Here is a 9,742-nt window from a genome sequence, read left to right as displayed (position 1 = left end):
CCATCGCTGCTCTGACACCAATAATTTCTAGGTGCTGTTGACCGAGAAAACATACATGCTGGAAAGAGTGTTATGTTGGTTTGTCAACTAGCAAATATTTTTACAAGTCTGAGCTGCAGCATTACTGCATATTCAATAGCCTAACTTAGATTTGCATTATATAGCAAAACGTTATATGCAGCATTAAATACAGTACAACACAAGCAGAGACAAGCTCAAAGAAAGTGAGGTATAGCTCTAATCCGCTGTTAATTATTAGACAAATATCATTATTATTATTATCATTATTATTTCTATTGGGCAATCAGGCCTGGTCCATAGTCATCCTATGGGGTCGGGGCCCGTAGACCTGTCAAGTGCTTCCACACCAAACTAGGAAAACTATAACTTTGCGCATGGGCAGTTGGAAGCCTACTGTTGTCTAAAGATCATTGGATGACGTAGCATTAAGATCTTTCTTTTAGTGAACTAAAGTGCCCTGATAATGAAAAACAGCCCAAGACCATATTGTCCACATACTTTTGGCCATATACTGTGGCATAGACAGAGGAAAAAGGGTTTATAAAACAACATAGATAACTTTAGAATCTGATAAGCAACTCAAATTTCACAGATCAAGCACATTTTTTGGGGAATTTTCCACTGCAACAGAGTGACAACTTTCTGTCTCTCTATTTGTTTGAAGCAAGAGCACAAGACAATTTCAGTGGCATCACTTATTCAGGTGACACTGTGGCATTGAGCAGAGTGGACTGCACTCTATTCACCTCAGTGTATCTTCATTTATTCTTTACTGCAACTTCAGCAAGATGGGACTCATTGTGTAGCAGTCCGTGCTTGCTGTGCCTTCAGACAGCTCTTAAAGGGGACATATTATGCTCCTTTTCAACAAGTTTGAATAAGTCTCAGAGGTCCCCAAAGCATGTCTTCGAAGCTTCTTGCTAAAAAATCCACTCCGATCCTTTATTTCAGCATGCCTATAAACCCCTCTTTTTCAGCCTTGTTCAGAACAGGCTGTTTCTGTGTCTGTAGCTTTAAATGCAAATGAGCTGTGCCTGACCACGCCCCTCTTCGGAAGGGGATGCCATTCGGGCTTCTGGCACCATGCTCTAATGTTTACGGTGACCGTGACAGGCGACCTGGCGTCGGTAGCGATTTGGTTCAACCACACGACTTTTATCCAGAATCTGACCCAGAGGGAGAGGCTGCTGAAGAAGTTCAAACTCTACAACTGCAGCAGGACGTTTCTGAATGGTTGGTAACCAATTTTGTGTATTTTGACATTACATTTTCAGTTTGTTGATGTGTGCTGGCACACAGTTACTAACATGTAGCTAGGTAGCTAATGCTAACTGTTACTGTCTCGTCATTACTGGGAGCTCTTTTGGTAAATAAGCACTATTGTGAATTGTGTAATGTAGTTATCTGTCATGCCTCCTTAGATATACTTTTACAGTCTGAAAATGTTTGTTGTATGTGGACTGCTACAGGTGTTCAGTGTCAGTACTAGTCAGATATTTTAATAGGTGCTGACAGAGTAAATCATTTTTCTCCATGTTTTGAGCAGAGATGCTCATCATGACATCTTCCTTTATGTAGTAAATTTATTTTGTGTATTACAATGAAAGCTGTAAATCAGCATAAACATGTCTGACAGCAACAGTAATCTTTAGTCAAAGACTAAACTGTGCAGTTTTCTACACTACACTGTTGTCAAGCTCCACATTATATGCAATAAGTGACATGTTATAAATTACCTGTTATATGCACTTGATATGTAGCCAAGCTTACTCCTTACCCACCTTAGCTCCACTGTCTGTCAGTGTTCGAATTTCACAAGCTTTATATTTTGGTGAATGTTTCCATTTTTCTCTATATTTTGGATAGGTGCTCCTGTGGAAACTGTGCAACCATGCCCACAGAAGCTGAGAACATCTGCTGCTAGGAGATACCACAGGTAGCATTCTCACTGGACAAACTAATCACTAATTTGTTTTGATTACATTACATTAATAATAAACCATAGCATTTACCATTTGCAATTCACTGTAGGTTACCAGACAGCTATGGGAGATCGAGGAAGATTTACCATGTATGGTAGGCCGTCCTGGGTTGGAGCCGCTCTGCCTCAATGTGTACTCCCTCCAGAATGCCTGCAACATGTACCGCGCTGACTATGGTCCTTTACGGTTGAGAGGAATACACCAGTACGTTTTGCTTCTTTGCAAAAACATATAGTTTCAATCTAAATAAAAGATGTTAGGCAGTCTTGTTTTACTTCAGTGCACATAATTTTACAATGGTAATAACACACCACAAATAGAGTAACACACCCTCAAATAAATTAGTTTAGCTGCTATTTGATTTGTAAAGTTCTTCTATCAGCAGATAGTGTGCATATAATATGAATTCAGAGGAGTCATTTCTTTAGTAACAAGTATTTATTTGCATGAGGCACTTATAATCAGTGATAATAAAAAAACTGTAGGATTCACTGGATCCATAAAAAAAAATTGTGAGACACAACATAGATATATGTTTGCAAGACTAAATGCCCTGTCCAGTTGTTTTAGTCAGTACAGGTATCTCGCCTATAGGAGCTTTGTGAGCTGGTGCTGGGGCTTCCTTGGTCGCAGAATCTGGGTCGTCATTCCAGCCTGCGTGGTCCTGCGCATCCATGCCGAGTTTCCTGACGCCACATGCCAGTACGTGGGTTTTAGACTGGCCCATGATAGAACCGGGACACAGAGCTGGATATGACCTCCTCCTTCTCAGGTCGCTCGAACTGTGCAGTGAGGTCCACTGGGATGGGGATGGCCAAAGCAGCTTCTGTGTATGGTCCCAGGTCAACAAAGAATTTTTCAAATATGAAGTCCACCACATTCCCTGTTTGATAAAACACAAAAGATTTTGTTTACATTTTTTGCTGTTTTTTGTTGTTTTTTACAAAACAATGACTGAAAATCTGTTTCTAACTACCTCCTGACATTTTCTTTACTGTATTTTGTTGTTGATGGAACTGTCATAACATTATACGTGCAATACTTAATACAATGTGTACAAAACATTTTTTGGTTGAAAAATAAAATAATATAACACACCTTTGGAAATTGGACCTTGAACAGTGGTTCACATTCTTTTGTTTGGGCTTGTGGTCGGTCAGCATTTTCATTGTAGTACGTGGCAGCCAGGTAGAGTCTGGAGGTACAGTAAAGAGAAAATCAAAGATGTTAATGTTGACAGAAACCTTAGCCTACACACTCTCACAAGTTCTAAGTAACCACAGCTTCATTTACCTGCACATTATTCCAAGACTGATAAATGACTGTTAGGTTTATCAAAAGTAGATGCACTTCAGATGGCTACAGACCTGTACTTCTGATGTGAGGCTGAAGAGTCTTCGAGGATAACTGTGTGCCTACAGTGAGTCAGTCTGGCATGCAACATCCCTTGTTGCAGGAAGCTGTATAGATGCACTTGATGTGCTGGCCTGAACAGAGGAAACAGAGGCAGTAGTTATGGCAACAGCTGCAAGCAGTGCAAAAATGATAACAACAAATGCACTCAATTATGTGTAAATTGGGTTGTCAATAGCTTGTAAATGCTGCAAATAGCTCACTATATGTGCACAATGCAAAAAATGTGTATTACAGACTATACCCTTGGACATATCCCCTTAACTCTGCGCTTATCTAGATATTTCCTACAGGCACTGTATCTGTAAACATGATATAAACGTTAAAACGGCCATTATAAGGCATGACTCTCAATAATAACTTTCATAGCACTAATAAACAAGCCCGGACACCTATGCTAATCACTACAGAGCCTATTTTTAGTCCGAATTTTGCCGGCTTGACTTTACAGACAGTTAAAACGCCTTTAAAGTATAATACATTTAACAGGGTGGCTCACAGCGATACCAAGCAGAAGAATTGCATACAATCTGTACCCGGCTATACCCGGCTGCGTGTCGACGACGCTAAACGTTAGCCACGTTAGCTGCTATGCTAACAACACACGCAACAGGCTCTCGTGAACATAAAGTAAAGCAACATAAAATGGTAAAACTTACTGCTCCGAAGTTCAAAGTTGGGTCACGGACAGTCGGTACTGATCCAAGCTTTATCTTGAGACTTGTAGCAAATCCTGCATTGTACTGGCCCTCGTTGAGAAAGCAGTCCGAGGTGAAATGGTTAGCACACACGTACAACACTTTCGGAGCTGGAGCGGGTATATTTCCATCAAAAATAAAATGAATCCACTGGGTCTTCAGATCCTCGGACGTAGGGGTTAAAGGGGTTTAAGACTTCTGTGTTGGTTTGTGCAGCCAACAACAAAGCAACTACTGTGTTTCGCTCGTACCTTCGACATTGTTCTACCGAAAGCCAGTGTTCGCGAGGGAAGTAACGATACTGTCTCTAACACGGACTCAGTGGGCGGAACACACACCTAGCTCGGGGAGTGTCACCCACCCGGGGGGAGGTGGCATCGCCCTTCTTGACGACATCAGGGGAAAATCTCCAATTCGCCCGTTTGAGCACACATCTCCTGAAAGGTGGAGAAAGCAAAAGACGGAGAGGATGGACTTTTCTCATGTTTGGGGGGTTCGTAGACATGCCAGGGACACATACTACTGATAGAAAACCATGGAAGAGTGCATTTTGCATAATATGTCCCCTTTAAAGAAAAGCGAGTTTTTCACAGGTGAAGGAAGGTGACAAAGTCATATAAGCTCTAGTGTGACTTTGATTGCTGTCCTTACATCTCCCACACTGTCAGTCAACCTGCAGTATATCTGTCTATTGTATGAATCAACAGTATCTACATGAGGCAGACGAGCCTCTGCCAAGATCAAAGGATGCATCTGTGATCTTCTTCTGCAATATCAGAAGCTCACAGATATGGGATTCAACCAGCTGGCTGTGAATCCATGATCAGATGGTCCTATGTCTGCCTTCATTCATTTTTTAGAGTCGACACGGTTAAAACACTTTTGAAGTGGTGCGTCACATTTTCACCATGGTTCAACCTTGTTGCTAAAAGTCAGCTGTGCACCTTTTCCGTGGGAGAAGCACCCTCATATAGGATTTATGCCACATGTAGACATGAGAAATGAATCTCCTTCCCTTCTCTTCTGTATTGTCATCATTTATTTTTCATGTTGATGCCCTGACAAGATGCACAAACATCAATCAAGGATCATCTTCAAGCAAAGCAATTATGGAAATGGAAAGCCTACACACATCATGAGATGCTGTCTCCACAAGAAAACAACTAAAAAGCATTATAAATATTTTTGCCACAAATGAACACCAGAGGGCAGAGCAGCATGCTTTCTTTCTTCCACCCCACTGCTTGGACTGATAGATAGTAGTTAGGAGCAGTGAGATATTCCTGGCAAAGAGGAAATTGTCAATGAGTCTGAACTAATAAAGTGCTAAATAGGCTTCGCTGAGGGAAATGTGAGAAGTCACAACCTTCTTATCGCATTGTAAATTAAAAGGAAAATGCATAAAGTGCATTTTTTAAGAAAAGAATATTGAACAAATCCACATGTACATTTTACTTGCACATTCAGTTAGTCCATAAATTATATATTTAATGCAACTTCCTATTGTGCTACTATCTTTTAAATGGACCGAGTTGATTAATGGAAGCTCACAAAGCATGTTTTGATTTACTACATTTCTGTGCAGGGGGAAGGGTAGTCAACTCCACTGGGTAATACAGTATTCATCATCCTCCATGCAGCACGCCATGGATGTGCTTTGTGTCTGCCTGGTGAACCTTGAGTTCACATGTGTAACCTGTCTTACATTAGGGCCCTCACTGTAGTCAGTCACTGAAAAGATTCATTCATTCCTCCGCAAATAACACATACTGTAACTGAAGAAAAGTGAAATTTAAATTGTTCTGGCTGGTCTGTGGTGCTGAAACAAACCAAAAAAACAAAATAAGATCTAAAAGGAGATCTATAGATCCAACAGTTTGCTTGCTGCTGTTAATAGGAAAGTCTACATACACATAGACATGACTTTTTGACATCTGTCTTACCATGTAAAAATTACTATGACATAGAAATATGTAAAATCTGGCGAGAGAGCTGATGAGACACCCTTAACTGAACTAAATTCACCAAAATCTTCTTGTTTCCTGTTACTGAAAAATGAATGAGTAGTAAAGATGTTCTTAAACCACACAAATAAGGCAGCAGCTACATAAAAGTTAACTCCAGATATCTAGCTTAAAGTTGCAGTAACTAGTCTACCCCTCTATAAACAAAGGTTAAATACATTTGTGCAGTCTGAATTCACTGTTTTATGTTGTCAAGGTCATTTAAATCACATTTGTGTTTAATTTAAGACAAATTTATTAAACTAGCTCATTAGTTGAAATGGCTAAAAAGCCGCACTCTGGTCAAGGCTAGTTGGTGAGACACCCTAACTGATGAGACAGCCTTTGCTTAAGCTAATTTATGCACTTTTTTCCCCTGTTTCCCATTATTGAAAAATGCATTTTGATGCTCCAACACCTTAGTAGTGTTCTTGCTACACCACATACAAAAGTCAGTAGCTAAATGTAATCATAAAGGGGGAAAAAATGTTACATCAGATATGCTAATAGGTTAGCCTGCTAGCCGAACTCAAAGTAGAAGTCTGTCGCCTGAATTCATGTCATTTGGTCATTTGAATCATATATTAAACACTCATTTATTAAAATATTCATTAAACTGGACAAGTAGCAAAATCTAATAATCAGAAAAAGTAAAAGCAGCATATGAAATAATGTAAAGGTAATTTACTTACTTAGGAGAGAGGCGGTAACTGTAATGAAATGAATGTGATTTGGATTAAAAAAGCTATTTATACAATCACATATTTCAATGTAGTTGATTGAAGACTAATTTATTAAACTAGCATATTGGTTGAAATGGACCAAACAAGTGAAGAAGAAATATTTTTTACAGTTGCCTCTTTCTGCTGTATACAATCTCCTTGGTCTCCAATATGGTGGAAGTGGACCATTTTTCTATATCACAGCCCTACTTTGCGATTTGAAATGATAAGACTAAATTTGTATATTTCTGACTACACAACTCTTCCCTTATTACAAAGACACAAATGGCTTTCCAGCTAATCCAAGCCAGTGGGTGTTTGGAGCGGTTAAAATAAAATGAGGGATTTGAGAGGAGGAAAAGAGGAAGCAAAACACTAAGACAGATACATGGACAGACAGGGGATGAGTGAAGGGAAGAAGTAGAAGAATAGATGGAAGGTAGCTGGTGCCTATAGGGATTGATGCTGTGTGTGAAGGTGACCTGGGATTACTCTGGTCCTATTCCACAATCTCATCCTGGTATCTGAAACTCATCGCCCAGCGGAATGAGCTCAGCTGTCCACATCCCTACGTAAGTCTTCGGCTGAACCCTCCAATCTGCTGAGAGCAACAATGTAAGATGGGATAAAATATTGTAAAGAGTACGGTCTGGACCTGCTCTGTGTGAAAAGTACCCTGAGATAACTTCTGTTTTGATTTGGTACTATATAATTGACTTGACTTGATAGAGGATATTCTCTTTTTTCTTTCAACAGACAATGCCACTGAGTGCTAGACTGCAGTGAATTTAGATGATGACATTTGGTCAAAGGAAGCCGGAAAAGTTTCCTTGAACATGTATGGATGGCTTTTACCAGAGCTTCCTCTGGCTGATGTCCAAAATCCATGCAGGACTCAAAATATTATTACAGAACGATTGTTGTCAAAAACCCACATGGCAGACAAAAGTGATGTCAATGAAAACATACAAGCAGTTAAAACTGCAGCTACTTGTTATTTTTCCTAGGATATAATTTTGTGCATTTAACATGTTAATATTTAAGATTTTTACAGTAACAAAAAAAATATATAATATGTATTTATATATTTAAAGTCAGTAAAACATTCCCATTTTCCATTTTGGTTGCAGGGTGCCCCCAGGAAACATCCAAATCTGCATAGGCTCACATGCTAGCTGGTGGCAGTGGCTCATAGACAGGCAGTGGCGACCCTAGACTACGGGGACCTCAGGCAAATAAACCCATCAAAGACCCCCACCACCTCCCCCACCTTGCATGCAGATTAGATGTCCCCTAAACGCCTCATGTGCAGACTATGTTAGACAGGACAATTTACCAATGTTCCCTGAACACCTCACATGCTGGCTATCAGTAAACACTAGTTACAACACTTGAGAGGGTTTGGGGGCTGGCAGTGCCTTAATGGGAGGTTTAAGGGGGTTGACATTACAAAATGTGCCAACATGAGGGGCCATCAGGGGCCCCTTTCCCCCTTAGGGGCCCCGAACATTTGCTTGGTTTCCCTTGTTTAGTGTAGTCTTTCCATTCTAAACTTCATTTTCAGAAGTAGCAGGCACCTGTTTTCAGATGAAAAGCTCTAATACATCGGCTGTACACTTCCTACCAAGAACCAAACTGCAGACAGACCAAGTTGGGAACTGGCTGCTAAAGAAAGAGGAGTATTTAGCACCTAAAAGAATTAGGTGAAAACCAAACCAAAAGCCAATTGGGAGAATGAATAACTAAATGCAAGTTTGTTGTGGACCTCTGCTTTTAGGTGGCTTAAAATATGCACGAAGCTTAATCAATAATCATGCTGATTTTGGGGGTGCGTAGCTGTTGGCTTGCAGATAACTTCCTCTGCTTCTTTTAGGTAATTTTCAATGTACAACATGCACAGCCAGTTTCTGTGCCAAAGTAAGTTTTCATTTCAAATAAAGTCCAGCAACGCCCATGTGAACCATTCCATGGTCAGTGAGGTTGTCATTCATCATGTCACTCAAATTGTCATTCATCCACCAGCTGAATACCATCGCTGTTGTATGAAAACCATGCATCTCCAAAATGTCACCTTTTGGAACCACTCTCTGTTTCATAACATAATAATCCAACGGTTTTTAAAACACTTAATCCTTCAGTGTTTCAAAAAAATTCCAAACCACAATTGGGGTTACATGCATTTCATGCAGTTAATTTTGAAAAGCTAACTGTGATATATATGTGGTATATATATATGTGGTATATATGTAGAGTAATGAATTATTCAGATTATGAAGTGATTGCATTAGTGAAATTTAGGTCTCATTGTTTACTTTATTTGAGCACTACTTCCTTTATGCTAAAGGAACAATTTGCCAAATCTGCTTTTTGTCAAGGTCCTTATTCCTGCTCTCTCTAAACCACTAACATTTGTCACTGGTTGAAAATCTCTAAAGAGAAAGAAACAAGTTTATCTTAATCGTGTTTGTCTCTCTCATGACTACTAATTCAAGGTGGCCCAAAGGTTATGGCTTCACCAATTGGGCAGGTTTGACACCATGTGCTCATTAGTTTCTGTCAAAGTGTCCTTGAGTAAGATGCCAAACTGCAACTTGCCTACTCATCATAACCCAGGATAAAACCATCCGCTAATCTCTTGAAATAACCTTCCAAAAAATAGACCCAGCCATTCTGACAAAACAGAAAAAAAAGCTTCCACAAAATCATGATTAAATCCTTCAACAATATAGCCTGATGTATTTAAGAATAGCTCCTCTAACTCGTACCAGCTGTCAGTCACTCTGGATTGGAGTGTCAACTTAATGTGTAAATATAAATGAGAAATCAACAGATGTAATGTTAAGATAGAAGTATAATTGGTTTCTTGAGATTGTCTGACACTTGACATTGATTTCAGCTTGTCA

The 9,742-nt window shown here is 39.7% G+C and overlaps 1 long non-coding RNA gene across 1 annotated transcript; it reads left to right on the top strand.

Moving 5' to 3' along the window:
- The first annotated feature begins 1,132 nt into the window (after positions 1-1,132).
- Positions 1,133-2,266, top strand: LOC130161367 (uncharacterized). The gene is made up of 3 exons (XR_008826132.1): positions 1,133-1,254; positions 1,888-1,957; positions 2,053-2,266. It is a non-coding gene; the product is annotated as an uncharacterized LOC130161367 (long non-coding RNA).
- The last annotated feature ends 7,476 nt before the right edge of the window (positions 2,267-9,742 follow it).

The sequence above is a fragment of the Seriola aureovittata genome, chromosome 20, assembly GCF_021018895.1.
Source record: "Seriola aureovittata isolate HTS-2021-v1 ecotype China chromosome 20, ASM2101889v1, whole genome shotgun sequence".
Lineage (NCBI taxonomy): Eukaryota > Metazoa > Chordata > Actinopteri > Carangiformes > Carangidae > Seriola > Seriola aureovittata.
The sequence above is the reverse complement of the archived record's forward strand: the minus strand, read 5'-3'. Positions and strand labels throughout refer to the sequence as shown.